The 15,716-nt window shown below is 37.3% G+C and overlaps 1 long non-coding RNA gene across 2 annotated transcripts in view; it reads left to right on the top strand.

Moving 5' to 3' along the window:
- Positions 1-15,716, top strand: part of LOC117313955 (uncharacterized) — a 188,577-nt gene that overhangs the window by 158,735 nt on the left and 14,126 nt on the right. The gene's annotated exons all lie outside the window — the stretch shown is intronic.

The following is a 15,716-nucleotide window of genomic DNA, read 5'->3' as shown; positions in this document are numbered from 1 at the left end:
TCTGCAGATTCAGACTCATTAGGTCTGATGTGATAGATTAGGCAATGTTGGAAAACACTAAAATAGGGTCTGTGGGCTAGCACAGGTAAGGCAGGTACAATAGAGCTTAGATGGCTGTACCAGGGGAGAAAAAACTTAAGAGGAAGATCAGAGATAGTTCAGACATAGAGGCAGATGTCTTTGGTCATATTAGTTAGAGTGTGCTTAAAAGTTGAGGTCATTGAGTGACATTAGTGGCTCTGAGGAAAGGCTGAATGCTCTAGAATTACCTAGCTGATGCTTCCTCTAGAACTGCATAATTAGTTGAAGTTGATTTTGTTATGTTAAATTAAAAGACTCCATGGTTCTTGATATCCCCAGTGTCTGGCATCACTGTCACTTGATAAAGATTGCTGGAATTAAAACAAAATAGATTCCATAGGGATATGAAGAAAATTTATACAGAGGAATTCTTTCCATTAAAGATGATTTTAAAATCTGCCTTTTTAAAATCATTGGCTGAGATTGTAAATGTACAAATATCTCTTTAACAATGGTGGGACAACTTCATTCTCCTGAGTGCTCTAGCCTTTGAATCTTCTGGAAAAGCAATGGAAAGGTGTTTATGCCTTCAGATGACCTGGAGAGCTGTTCAATTCTGGCTTAATTCTCATCAACACCACATGGCTTATCCTCTAACAACTTTTCTTTCCTGGTGGAAAGGATCTTGTAAATTATTTTTCCTCTTTGTGCCTGTTTTCTCATTCTAATATACCAATAATAACTACCTCAACAAGTTCTTGTGAGAAGAAAATGAATTGTTAATGTAATGTGCTCAGAAGAGTGCCTGGCAACAAGTGCTTAACAAATGTGAGTTATTATTATTATTGTCACTTCAGAAGGAGAGTAGTTATGATGCTGGGGGTAGAAAGAAAAGAATCATTGAACTATGTGGAAGATTGAGGACAATGATTACCCCAATTTTTCTCCCTTTTCCATGCCCTCTGCAACGTGTCTTTGCAACTCCTCCTATCAAGAGATGGAATCTATTTCCCCACTCCTTGGGTCTGGGCTGATCTGTGACTTCCTTAGACCAACAGAATGCAGTAGAAGGGAAGGTATGCCAGTTCCAGGCCTAGCCCTCTAGAAGCATTGTGCAATTCCACTCTGTGTCTTGGGCCTTTGCTCTGCCATGAGAAAAAGCCCAGGCTAGCCTGCTGGAAGGTGAGAGGCTGCATGAAATGAAGATAAGTCATCTCAGCTGAGGCCATTCTAGCTCAGGTAAGATCAGAAAAACTGTCCTTTTGAGCCCAGTTGAAATTATTGAACTGCAGAATTGTGAGCTAAATAAACGGTTGTCGTTTTAAGCTTTTAGATTTTGAGGGTGGTTGTTTAATGCAAAAATAACTACTTGATATCTTGTAATTAAAGATGAGGGACAGATGTCAAGTGATAAATGTTGGCTTATTTGCTACTCTAAGCCAACTACTAGCAGCTGGTTAATACTATAAACCATATTATCATTGAATTTTAAACTTGGTATAGACTTTAAGATATCTTGGTATAAACTCCTTAGTTTACAAATGAAGAAACTGGAACTCAAAGAGGTAAAGTGATTTGTAAAATGTCATTCATATAAGTAATTGTAAAGCTAGATTTGCAAAATGCTAGGAGAATAAAAAGGAATGAGGACAAATGCATATTGATTTTGGAAGCAAAGTAAAGGAAAGTGCTCAGGAACTTCTTATGAAAGAGAAGAGAATGTGACCATGGAAAGCTTAGGAGAGCAGTTCTGCATGACTGAGGTATTTTGCATCATTACCAGTAGATATGTGCCTATCAAGTCTCTCCACCCAAATAGTCTCAATGTTGGATGAGAATTAACTCACCCTCTAAGCATCTGTGGGCATAACCAGAGGCTACTGGCTTGGAGGATTAAATTTCCTTTAAGTTTGTAAAATATTCATATACCCTATCACATAGTATAGATTATTTATTTATATTTTTCTCCTCCAAAATTTCATGACAAACTGACTCTGCAGAAAGATGAGTCCTATTTGTCTCTGGTTATGCCCTGGAATATGACCTCTCCTGTTGGAAAAGCACATTATTTTAAGGTGGTCAAGCAAAAAAAAAATTCTATATACTGTTGATACAGTAAAGGATAAAAATTCACAAGGCCTCTGGTTCTCTCTTTGGGGTACCTCATTGTTAAGTCCTATTTCACCCCTCTATAAATATTTATTGAGGACCTTCTATGTTCCAGATACTGTTTTAGGTCTTGGAGATTTTTTAAAACAAAGATATACTATTCCAATTGTGACTCAAGCCAAAAACATTAGCTTTCTTATAGCATAACCAGGGACACAAGAGGCATCACCATAGAAGGTGCAAAAAAAGAAGCTCTCATGATAGATCTCATGATCTATCCAAAGGTAGCCAAAAGCAAGAAAGACTTGGACAAACCAACCCTGAGAACTGGCAATGGTAAGACACCAGCTGTGAATGCAGTGCAACCCATCCACTTGCTCTTGGCCTCCACCCCACCTCCCTGACAGGTGGCTGCCTGCAGTTGCAGGTATGACAACCTGCATGCCCTGGCAGGAGGAAAGCCAAACTCTCAGGGCACAGAACTAGACAAAGAAGAAAGCAATAGCTGTCCCTGGGAGGGAAAGTATCAATAATCAGTCCCTCAGAACCAAATTCACATGAGTAAAAATCCAAATAACTAATTTCTACAAATGTTTTTCACTTGTTAATCGAAATTTGGAAAAGATAAGAGAAAGAGACATTTACCACCCTGATTTGATTGGACCCTGCAGATAGAAACCTGGGAGGCTGACTTTGGTAAGAATTTTTACATTCGGCCAGCTTTGTCAGGGGTCCTGGATTTCAGCTACAGTCTCCAGAGTAAGTGGGGTGTCCCAGCTAGCCCATTCTCATTGCCAGAAGTCTAGGGGAGGAAAAATGTCTTTTCCTCTATCCACTTTAAGTTCCTTGGCTGGGGCCCTGATAATCGGGCCAAAGACAGATTAACAAGTGAAAAACAAAGAGAAGTTTATCAATATGCACAGTGCATGTACACATGAGAGTACCCAAAGATGAGCAACCCAAAATGTGGTTAGAATATGGGTTTTTATACCATCTTAGGTAAGATAAAGGGATAAAGGGCTTCTGAGAGAAGTTAGTTAGGGGAAGGCGGCCAGAAAAATATGGTAAACAAGAGTTGTTTAATAAAGTTTGTTAACCAGTTTTTTTTGGTGCCTTCTCCATTCACAAGAGTTAAAAGAGTCCTCCTCTTTCTGGTATAGGAAAATAAGACATCTTATTTACAAATGTAAGTTTCCTTCATAAATGTAAATTTGCTTTACAAAAGGGAATCTTGTGCCCTGGTTTTAGAGCTTTTCCTGGGTGTTCAGGTTCTACTGGCCTTTAGCTCAAAGAAGCATATTTTGGGGTGATTATTCTGGCATCATTCAAGATAGAGTAGCAATAAACCAAAACCTCCTGCTCTCAAGGGGTATATTAATTTCCTGCTGTTAATTACCACACACTTAGTGACTAAAACAACACAAACTTATTATCTTATCTTTCTGGAGGTCAGAAGTCTAAATTGGTTTTACAGAGTCGCTTTCCTTCTGAAGCCTCTAGGAGAGAATGTTTCCTTGACTTTTCCAGCTTTCATTTTTATTTATTTATTTATTGACTCTAACCAAGTTGTAGATTCTACTTCAATATTTCTTTTTAACAATTTTTTTATTGGAGTATAGTTGATTTACAGTGTTGTGTTAGTTTCAGGTGTAGAGCAAAGTGAATCATTTATACATATAACCACTCTTTTTTAGATTCTTTTCTCATATAGGCCATTACAGAGTATTGAGTAGAGTTCCCTGTGCTATACAGTAGATCCTTATTAGTTATCTATTTTATATATAGTAGTGCGTATATGTCAATCCCAATCTCCCAATTTGTTGCTCTCCGCCCTTACCCCCGGTAACCATAAGTTTCTATTCTACATCTGTAACTCTATTTCTGTTTTGTAAATAAGTTCATTTGTACCCTTTTTTAAGATTCCATATAGAAGTGATATCATGTGATATTTGTCTTTCTCTGTCTGACTTACTTCACTCAGTATGACAATCTCTAGGTCCATCTATGTTGCTGCAAATGGCATTACTTTGTTCTTTTTTATGGTCGAGTAATATTACATTGTATATATGTACCACATCTTCTTTATCCATTTATCTGCTGATGGATATTTAGGTTACTTCCATGTCCTGGCTATTGTCAATAGTGCTGCAATGAACACTGGGGTGCATGAATCTTTTTGAATTATGGTTTTCTCCAGATATATGCTCAGGAGTGGGATTGCTGGATCATATGGTAGCTCTATTTTTAGTTTTATAAGGAACCTCCATACTGTTCTCCAGAAAGGCTGTACAAATTTACATTCCCACCAACATTTCCTTTTCTCCACATCCTTTCCAGCATTTATGTTTGTAGATTTTTCTGATAATGGCCATTCTGGCCGGTGTGAGGTGATACCTCATTGTAGTTTTGTTTTGCATTTCTCTAATAATTAGTGATGTTGAGCATCTTTTCATGTGTTCTTTGACGATCTGTATGTCTTCTTCGGAGAAATGTCTATCTAGAACTTCTGCCCATTTTTTAATTGCGTTGTCTGCTTTTTTCTGATATTGAGCTGCATGAGCTGTTTGTGTATTTTGGAGATTAATCCCTTGTTGGTTGCTTCATTTGCAAATATTTTCTCCCATTCTGAGGGTTGTCTTTTCATTTTGTTTATGGTTTCCTTTGCTGTGCAAAAGCTTTTAAGTTTAATTAGGTCCCATTTGTTTATTTTTGTTTTTATTTTCATTACTCTAGGAGGTGGATCAAAAAAGATCTTGCTGCGATTTATGTCAAAGGGTGTTCTGTGTATGTTTTCCTCTAAGAGTTTTACATTTAGGTCTTTAGTCCATTTTGAGTTTATTTTTGTGTATGGTGTTACAGAGTGTTCTAATTTGATTTGTTTATATTTAGCTATCCAGTTTTCCCAGCACCACTTATTGAAGAGACTTTCTTTTCTCCATTGTATAGTCTTGCCCCCTTTGTCATAGATTAGGTGACCACAGGTGTGTGTGTTTATCTCTGGACTTTCTATCCTGTTCCATTGGTCAATATTTCCGTTTTTGTGCCAGTATCATACTTTTTTGATGACTGTAGCTTTGCAGTATAGTCTGAAGTCAGGGAGCCTGATTCCTTCATCTCCCTTTTTCTTTCTCTAGATTGCTTTGGCTATTAGGGGTCTTTTGTGTTTCCATACAAATTGTAAAAGTTTTTGTTCTAATTCTGTGAAAAATGCCATTGCTAATTTGATAGGGATTGCATTGAATCTGTAGATTGCTTTGGGTAGTCATTTTCACAATATTGATTCTTCCAATCCAAGAACATGGTATATCTCCCCATCTGTTTGTGTCACCTTTTATTTCTTTCATCAGTATCTTATAGTTTTCTGAGTACAGGTCTTTCACCTCCTTCAGTAGGTTTATTCCTAGGCATTTTACTCTTTTTGATGTGATGGTAAATGGGATTGTTTCCTTAATTTCTCTTTCTGATCTTTCATTCTTAGTGTACAAGAATGTAAGAGATTTCTGTGTGTTAATTTTCTATCCTGCAACTTTACCAAATACATTGATGAGCTCTAGTAGTTTTCTGATAGCATCTTTAGGATTTTCTATGTATAGTGTCATGTCATCTGCAAACAGTGACAGTTTTACTTCTTTTCCAATTTGGATTCCTTTTATTTCTTTTTCTTCTCTGAAAGTTATTCTGGGACTGTTCAAGATGATAGAGCAGCAATAAACCAAAAACTTCTGCTCTCAAGGAGCATATTAATTTCCTGCTGTTAATTACCACATACTTAGTGACTAAAGAACACAAACTTATTGTCTTATGTTTCTGGAGGTCAGAAGTCTAAACTAGTTTCACAGAGTTGCTTTTCTTCTGAAGCCTCTAGCAGAGAATATTTCCTTGACCTTTCCAGCTTTTAGAGGCCACCTATATTCATTGGCCTGTGGCTTCTTCCTGTATCTTGAAGCCAGCAGCACAGCATTTTCTCTGTCTTCTGCTTCCATGTTCACATCTCTCTCTGTCTCTGATTTTCCTAGCTTCTTTTATAAGGACCTTTGTGATTATATTGGGTTTACACAGATGATCCAGATAATCCAGGGTAATCCCTCTATCCCAAGATCCTTATTTCAATCACATTTGCAAAGTATATATATATATTTATCATATAAGGCATTATAATCTCAGGCTTTGGCATTAGGACATGAAGTTATCTGGGGGCCTGTTATTCAACCTAACACAAGAAGTCACATTTTAGTAAAGTTCACCTTTATAGAATAAAGTCCACGTTCTTGAATGTGTGTCAGATAAATTTTTATGATGTTCAGGAAGGATACAAGATGGCAAAGTAGAAGGACTTGAGCTTACCTCCTCTCATGAAAATACTTAAATAACAAATAACAGCTGAACAACCATCAACAAAAAAGACTGGAACCTACAAAAAAAGATAATCTACATCCAAAGACAAAGAAGAAGTCACAATGAGATGGTAGGAGGGGCACTTCTGTGATGTAATCAAATCCCATACCTGCTGGGTGGGCGACCCACAAAGTGGAAAAGAATTATATTGTGGAGTTTCTCACACAGGAGTGAGAGTTCTGAGCCCCACGTCAGGCTCCCCAGCTGGGGGCCTAATATTGGGAGGAGGAGCCCCCAGAGCATTTGGCTTTGAAGGCCAGCAGGGCTTGAGTGCAGAAGCTCCACAGGACTGGGGGAAACAGAGACCTCACACTTGGAGGGTGCACACAAGGTTTCATGTGCACTGGGACCTATGGCAAAGTAGTGACTCCATAGGAGCCTGGGCCAGACTTACCTCTGGGTCTTGGAGAGTCTCCTGGGGAGGTGAGGGTCAGCTCTGACTCACTGTTGGGGCAAGGACACTGGTGGTGGAGTCCCCCGGGAATATTCATCAGCATGAGCTCTCCTGGAGGTTGCCATTTTGGCACTGAGACCTGGCCCTACCCAACTGCCTGCAGGTTCCAGTGCTGGGACGCCTCAGGCCAAACAACCAATAGGGTGGGAACACAGCCCCACCCATCAGCAGACAGGCTGCCTAATGTGTCCTGAGCCTACAGCAGCCTCTAAACACACCCCCTGACACAGCCCTGCCCACTAGAGAGACAAGACCCAGCTCTACTCACCAGTGGGCAGGCACCAGTCCCTCCCACCAGGAAGCCTGCACAAGCCCCTGGACCAACCTCACCCACCAGAGGGCAGACAGCAAAAGCAATCCTACAGCCTGTGGAACAGAGACCACAAAGACAGAAAGTTAGACAAAATGAGACGGCACAGAAATATGTTCCAGATGTAGGAACAAGATAAAACCCCAGAAGAACAACTAAGTGAAGTGGAGGTAGGCAATTCACTTGAAAAAGAATTCAGAGTAATGATAGTAAAGATGATCCAAGATCTCGGAAAAAGAATGGAGGCACAGACCTAGAAGATACAAAAAGATGTTTACCGAAGAGCTAGAAGACTTAAAGAACAAACAAACAGAGATGAACAATACAGTAACTGAAATGAAAAATACACTAGAAGGAATCAATAGCAGAATAAACGAGTCAGAACAAATAAGTGAGCTGGAAGACAGACTGATGGAAATCACTGCTGCAGAACAAAGGGGAAAAAAAAATGAAAGTTTTACGATGTTCTTCCCAGCAGTATCTCCCCGCCTCAAATACATAGCTCAGCAATCCTGATCTGCTTCTATTACCCTTCCCTCAAGAACACATCTGCTATATCTTACCCCCTGTGATTTGCCTCTGTCTACACTACCCTAGCCCTCCCATACCCTGTCCCTACATCCATTAACCCTCTGCCTGGCAAAACCCTCATCCAATAAATCACCTTACCAGTGAAATGGTGCCCCTTCCATTTACTAGCAAAAGACCTTTGCCTGCCTCTACTGTGGATTTGATCACACTATATTAGAACTATCTGTTTATGTGTTGTTTGCCTTGTTCCATTAGTTGAAAGCTCCTTGAGAGTAGGGAGTGTAGCATTCATTTTTTCTAGCCTCATCACTCAGCACAGTACTTGGCACACAATAAGAGCTTAAGAAATGTCAAATAAATGAGTATCACTGAAATTGTTTAACTATAATAATTATGAGAGGACGGAGGGAGGGAAAAATTGAAGGAGTTTTTATCTTGAGTTGTTAAGAAAGTTTGGTAAAGAGCAGCTTTCTTTGCTGAGCCTAGAAAAGGAATAGCAGACAGGGGAAAGATGAGATATACATGACTCACAGGCAGTGATGATAATAAGAGCCGGAGGCACTGAAGCTTCAGGGCTGCTCCTCTCGGTTGGGGTGCTTTTGATGTGTGCCTGCTTTGATCTCTGCTGTGCAGCTATGGCCCAGGATGTTCTGGAATGAAGAAAAACTACTTACTGTTTCCTGTTTCCAAGATCCAGAGTGTGTTAGAAAATAAGCACTTGGGGAAGGGGTTGGTTTTTCCGGTGACAAAATAAAATCATTTCCCAAAGGTAAATGGTCTCTCCCACATGGTTGAGAGCTGAAGCAGATGAAAAGAGGATGCACAGAGAGGACATTGCAGTGTGCAGAAGAGAAAAGCTGAATGCAACATAAAAGCAGAGACAAGATAAAATAGAAAAATGCAAAAGGGCAGCAGCACATGGGTGAGGTCAGCTAAGCTGTACTAGTAATGGACACAATGGGACACTGGACCACACATGGACAGATTTTGCCAGCCTCTTGGAAAACACATGCATGGGAACACAGGTAATGACATTCCAGCACCTTATACTAAGGAAAAGGACAACACAGCTAGCAGATCATGACTGAGGGCAAAGAGACACAGACATACACTGCTACCTCTTTGTGTATGGGAGGCCAAATAGAACTCCCATTTGTGTAGTTTATTTTTAGAAGCATAACTTCTGTTATGAATTATGCCCAAGTTAAATCATCCTTATTAAATTTGTCTGAGATGTGGATTCAGTTATTCTCAAAAACTGATTTTTGAAATAGAGCTTCCATTTTAGAAACTTTCTAAATTTGTATAATAGTCAGATTCTATTCACCATCTCAAACTAACATAGTGTAAATGTTCGGCAACTTTAATCTCCCCAGATTGGTAGAGAGAGAAAGGAGATATTATGAACTCTCAAAAAAAAAAAAAAAAAAAAAAAAGGAGAAGGTGCAATAAAGTTTGATCTAAGTATTGTTAGAAGGAAAATCAAGCCTTATAATGCCACACATATTAAACAGTTTAGGGATTAAAAATACCTAAGCAAATATCTGATGGATTTGATTAAAAAAGGAAGCAATTTCCAGAATATGTGTATTTTAGGGTTAATTGTCAGAGTCTCCAAATCCGGGTATTCGATGAGATACATCAGTGGAGGTCAAAGTCATTAAAGTTCTTCTACAAAGGCCTAAATTACATGATTTAACACACCAGACCGCAGAGACCTTGTCTGTTTTATTCCCCACTAGAAGAGTTCCAGCACACTGTGGATACTCAACAAACAGTTGATGGAACAAGAATAAGTATAGAGAAACTGAAGCACTGAATCTATAAAATTTGTGCTTGTGAATGGGGATAACAACTGGCATAAAAAATCATGATTTTCCAAAGACCTGTAAGTCTCTGAGGCTTGGGCTTCTGTAGTTTAGTCCTAGGAGAGAGTTAATATTAATAGTTACATTTTTTGGAGTTAATATTAGTAGTTACAATTTTTGAGTTCCATCCTATACCAGATATTGAGCTAGACAACTTAGATACATGGCTCCTAATCCTCAGAATAACTTCCCAAGTTACATAATATTATCTGTTTTATAGATGGGGATAGAGGCTGTGAAAAGTTAAACAACTTTCCCAAAGTTACATAGCTATTAAATGGCAGAGCAGTAACTCAAATCCACATCTGACTGCTAATCAATGTGTTTTACTTATATCAAACTGTCTCTAAGAATGTATATATTTTGAAAAATTTTATTCCTTGTAATAAAATTAGTGTATGTTCATGAGAATAAATTTGGAAAATACAGAAATGTACAGGAGAAATAAAAAGTCAGCCATGATACCTCCACTCTTTTGTACACATATGGCAATACAATTGATTCTCATTATTTGCAGTGATGTTTCTATAAAGTCGCCACAAACACTGAAATAGCAAATCCTGAACCGTTGCTCCTAGGGGAATTACAGGGTTAGGTTCTTTCGAGCCTTTGGTCATAATATTTTCAGGAACTGACTAATCTATAACCTTGTTTTATGTATGTTTCTGTTCAAAACCACATTATTTAATATGTATTGTTGATTCATTAACATTTAACTCACAGCCAACAGCACTGTAACTCATGCCTGAGTGAAGCATATCTAACACATACATTTGCTTGTCAGGAACATCACCACCTTGTTATGCTTATGCTTAGGAATAAAAGGCAGCACTTCAGCACTATGCTTGGGGTTCAATTTAAACAGTGAAATCACCTATAAAAACCACAAAAATAAGAAAAACACGGCACTACATAGACTGCAAAGAGGACACTTGTTCATAGCATGAGAGCTAAAACAAGAAGGTAGAGCCTCATCTTGCTCAACCTCAGCTGGAAGCATGCATGTCAGGTGATTCAAATCATAGTCTACTACATAATCACAGAGCTAGCAGTTGGATAATATGTCAGCCTCTGCTTCCTGAGAGGAGAGATCTTAGGCAGTTCATTCTATTCTTATCAATTTTGAAGAAAATTGTATACAGTTTCCCTTGAAAGTATATATCAATATTACAATTTCAGAGAAAGTTTATTCAAAATCTGAATTGCTCAGGTTAGCCTTCTCCTTTCTGTCTTGTTTCATTTAGAAGCAAAGATTTTTGGAGGTGGGGGTGAGGAGACCAAATTATCATTCTTTTTTTTTAGCTGTGCCTTGCAGCATGTGGGATCTTAGCTCCCCAACCAGGGATCAAACTCGTGCCCACTGTATTGGGAGGGTGGAGTCTTAACCACTGGAATGCCAGGGAAGTCACTATGATTCATTTTTAATACAAGGATAATCTCAGACATTTTCCTTTTCCAAATGTTGATATTTATTACTGTTTTAGTTTGGAAAAAGCAATGTTGTACATGATAGAAATTAAAACAGTTCCAAGGGTATACACATTAAAAAAATAAGACTCCATCATATCCCCAAAATTCAGGAATCACTGTTTATCATTTCTTGTAAATACCTCGCAGAAATACTCTATGCAGCTTCTAACATATATCTACATTTAAATTTTAAAAGACATAAGAATGAAAAGACATACAGGACAGGATGGATAATAAGTATCCCAGTAAAACTGTTCCTTCAAACTCCACTTTATCCAAAAAGGTAATGATATATTTTATAACTCTCAAATGCACTGTGTACAAAGGCAATAAATGGTCTTGAGATTTTTGTTTTGTTTTAATTTTAAGGGAAAGGGAACTATTATCAATTGGAGGCATATTATATGTACATTTGTGCTAGGTACTTTATACATTTTATCTATTTTGAGCTCTCAAGGATGTCATGAAGGAAGTATTATCCCCATTTTACTAATAAAAAACCTGCAACTCAGAGAAGTAAATTTTTTAATATCACACAGCTGACAACTAATATAAACACAATTAGAACTCAGTTCTGCCTGATTCCAATACCCACACTCATTCTATATATATGCTAGATCTTACACATTATGTTTAATATTTGAATTATAAATATGGATATGACAGTTGATATTAGCTCAGTGGTTTAAAAATCCCTAATGAGGATCTGTACCTGTAAGTTCACCCTTCTGCAGTCTGTGATTAATACCATTTTGTACTTGACATTATAAAGCCATAAATATTCAGTAGAGTCAAATCCCTTTTAAAAAGAACATCAGACTAAAAAGAACTACAACAGAGGAGGCCTGCAGATGGCACTGCTGCCCATAAGTCATCCAAATCTAATTACTAATAGTTTTTTTAAAAAATAAATACACAGTCATTTTAGGAATTATATAACACTGATTCCAAAAGTTAAACTTCCACCAACATCTGTGATTTATAAATTGTGTAATTCCTTCCAATTTATGATTTGATGTTGAAATTTAATTTTCTGTTTAATGAACTTAATAGCAATGTTTAATAGCCCTACAGCCTAGCAATAGGTGGAACATAAATCTGAGTGGAGGGGGTACATGAATATTAAGCTGGGGAAGAGAAAGACATTTGGACTCTTTGCTTTAGCATAAAGTACTGCCTGACAAATCAGGTCACTTAATTGTGAGGAGACAGGTTGAAACTGCTAAATCTAAAGATGGATGCAGTCTTTAGAACTTCCAAGATATAAATCAGAAAGCTGATCAAAACCCCAAAATACAAAAGTCTAAGACACTGTACATAAGGAATAAGAATGTAGGTCTTTTCACTGTATTTTTAGCTTCACCATGAACTTTTAAGAAAAATTATTGCTAATCTCTAACCTTAGTCAATCATATAAGCTTTAGAAAAAAAGAGAGCCACTTTCTTTTGAGTTTTTGAGACACAGAATACTCCAAGATTTCACAGGGTTTTATGTGGTTGATAAGATTATAGGTGATTTAAACTTTTTCATTTCCAAATCACCTATAATGAACAGACATTACTTTTTAATAAAATCAACAAATAATAAAGTAAAAAATAATCCCCAAACATCAATTCTCATAACCTCTCTCATAGTAACACAATCCCTTTTCTAGTTTGTTCGTTTTAATGCTAGGGATCCTTTGCAGTGAATATGAGGTGTTCTCCATAGAACCCCTCAGTGCACACTCATTCATTTCCCAGCTGTCAGGAATATTGGCTGCACTCCTCTTTAGGAACTGTGCTTGGCTGAAGGGAACTGCTTTACCCAAGGTTACACTTCCTCCCGAATCAACCCATATTCAGTGACTGGTTTACATGAAGGTACAAAGGCCCAGCTCCTTTTCTCTCTTGTGGACAATTCTGAAGGCCCATCCCAGCTCCACAGCCTGTTCACTGGATCAGTTGAGGCCTCTGTTACAATTCTGTGGTAGTTCAACTTTTTCTTTTGCCCCATCCCCTGCAGCACTTTAAGTATTGCTCCTAAGTGTACCATCCAGTACACAAACATTTGTCTCAATATTATGGGTAACATGACCTTAGGTAGAACTAAGACTAGTCTTAGGATGCTGACTAAAATAGAATTTTGGATCTGGATCAATCAATGGCTGGCTTGTAATGAGGAGACTATCACTGGTGGTTGGTAGAGTACTGACAGTCCCTGCCAAAATTTTTATTAGTGGTGAATTGGCACCAATTCTCAGCCAAGAAAACAAATCTAAAACAATATCACTTAATTGTCTTCTGGTTTGCAGTTTTTTAAAAGAAGTCTATAATTCTTATTTTTGTTCCTCTGTATAAACTGCTTTTTCTCTGCTTTTAAGATTTTCCTCTTTATCACTAGTTTTCAGCAACTTGATTACGTGTGCCTTGTTGCAAATTTATGTTTTTTTGGGGGTGGTTACTTGAGCTTCTGTGGGTTTATGGTCTTTGTCACATTTAGAACAACTTCAGCCATTATTTTTGGTCAATAACTTTTATGCCCTCCCTTTTTCTTTCTTCTCTCATTTCTCATTTTCTTCTCTCATAGACTCCAATCCACATGTTACTCGGTTATTTTCACATAGCTCACTGAGACTCTGTTCTTTGACTTTTTCAGTTTTGTTTCCTTTGTACTTTATTTTGGGTAGTTCCTATTGCTGTTTTCAAGTTCATGAATCTTTTCTTCTGCTGTGTCTAATTGGCTCTTAATTTCATTCCATGTATTTTTCATTTGGGGTATTGTATTTTTAACCTCCAGAATTTCTCTTTGAATCTTTTTTATATCTTTCATTTCTATCACTATATTCCTGATTTTCTTTATATCCTAGCATATATTTATAATGTTTATAATAACTGTTAAAGTGTCTCTAATTTCATTATCTGTCACTTCTGGGTATGTTTCTATTGATCGCTTTTCCCCCTGGTTATGGATTATATATTTTTTTCTGTTTCTTTGTATGACTGGTAATTTTTGATTGGATGCTGGACATTGTGAGTTTTACACTGTTAAGTGCTGGATTTTGTTGTATTTCTTTAAAGTATTGAACTTTGTTCTGGCATACAGGAAGTTACTTGAGGAGCAATTTGAACATTTTCAGGCTGTTTTTAAGATTTATTAGGGTGAGTTTATAGCAGTTTTTATTCTAGGGCTAATTTGGCCTCACTACTGAAGCACAACTCTTCTGAAGATGCTACCCAATGTCCCAAGTATTAGAAGATCTCTATATTTTGGCTGGTGGGAATATGAATTATTCCCAGATCCATGAGGTACAGAGATTGTTTGTTTTACTGCTTTCCAGTCCGTTCTCATTCTTTCCTTGGCTAGTTTTTTTTTTTTTTTTTTAGTACTCAACTGACTTACTTCACTGTGCTCCATGCCAATTAGTACTCAACAAAACCTTTAGACCACTGCAGATCTCTGAAGGTTTTTTTCTTTTCTTCTTCTTCTTTTCTTTTTTTTACTATCTCTCTCAGTCATCCTGAACTCTGATCTCTAGCTCCTTAATGCAGTGAGACACTGGGCTTTATTTTGGCTGCCCCTCCCTGCACTGTGGCCTGGCAACTGCCTGTAGGCAGTAATCTGGGGACAATCATAGGACTTACCTCCTTTGTTTTCCTTTTCTCAGGAATCAGTCTTTTATTACCTGTAGTTCGATGCCTAGAAACAGTTGTTGCATATACTTTGGTTTTCTACTTGCTTATGGAAGGATAAGTTAGAGACCAACTAATGATACAAAAATTGTTTTTACAATGAGCAAAAAGTCAAAACTACTTTCAAATGTCTTATACATTCTGTGTTCCCTCAGTACACATTCTGAGAGGTTTTCAGGAGAGTTAAAAACAGCTACTCTGTACATTTTTTCCCCCAGTTCTTAGAAAATAAGATTCTTAGTTAATACAAAAGCTAATTCTGAGATAACAAAAGATTCTTAGTTGCTATACTTTATTGTATTTAGAACTATTAAGTTTATTCCAGTGAACTGACTTTATTTCTTTAAATTTAGAGTTTAATATTAAAACCAGCAATCCTTTCTCTCCTAGAAGTTTCATTTCAACAATAACACCACATGCATATACATATACACATATGTGCTTTACCTTCAAAATCAAAAGGAGATATATCTTTGGGAGAGATACACAGGCTGTCAGGATATAAAATTCTGGATCTATTTTTAATTCTTCCAAAGATGGGGTAAAAAATATCGCCACTGATAGAATAGAAAAGAAAATATATTGTGAGATATGAGGACAGAGATTTGGAAGGGAAGGAGTTTTAATCAGCAGAAATCTTATTAAACTCATTATCAGAGGAAAGGACTTAGAAATTGAGCCTGGGCTTGCTAAGGTCAAGATTTAAATATATTGCTGCTTTAAATTATCTTAACAACCCAGTTAGGTAGATGTTATTATTCATATTTTATGGATGAGAGAACTCAGAATTTACATTTTCCAAGGACAGAAGCTAGTCAGTAGGAAATTCCTTGTATTGATACTTTCCACTACTGAGTGCTAGATAACTAGACAGTATATGAGAAGA

Source organism: Tursiops truncatus, chromosome 1 (genome assembly GCF_011762595.2).
Source record: "Tursiops truncatus isolate mTurTru1 chromosome 1, mTurTru1.mat.Y, whole genome shotgun sequence".
In the NCBI taxonomy this organism is placed as follows: Eukaryota; Metazoa; Chordata; class Mammalia; order Artiodactyla; family Delphinidae; genus Tursiops; species Tursiops truncatus.
This window is presented reverse-complemented; position numbering and strand designations above follow the sequence as displayed.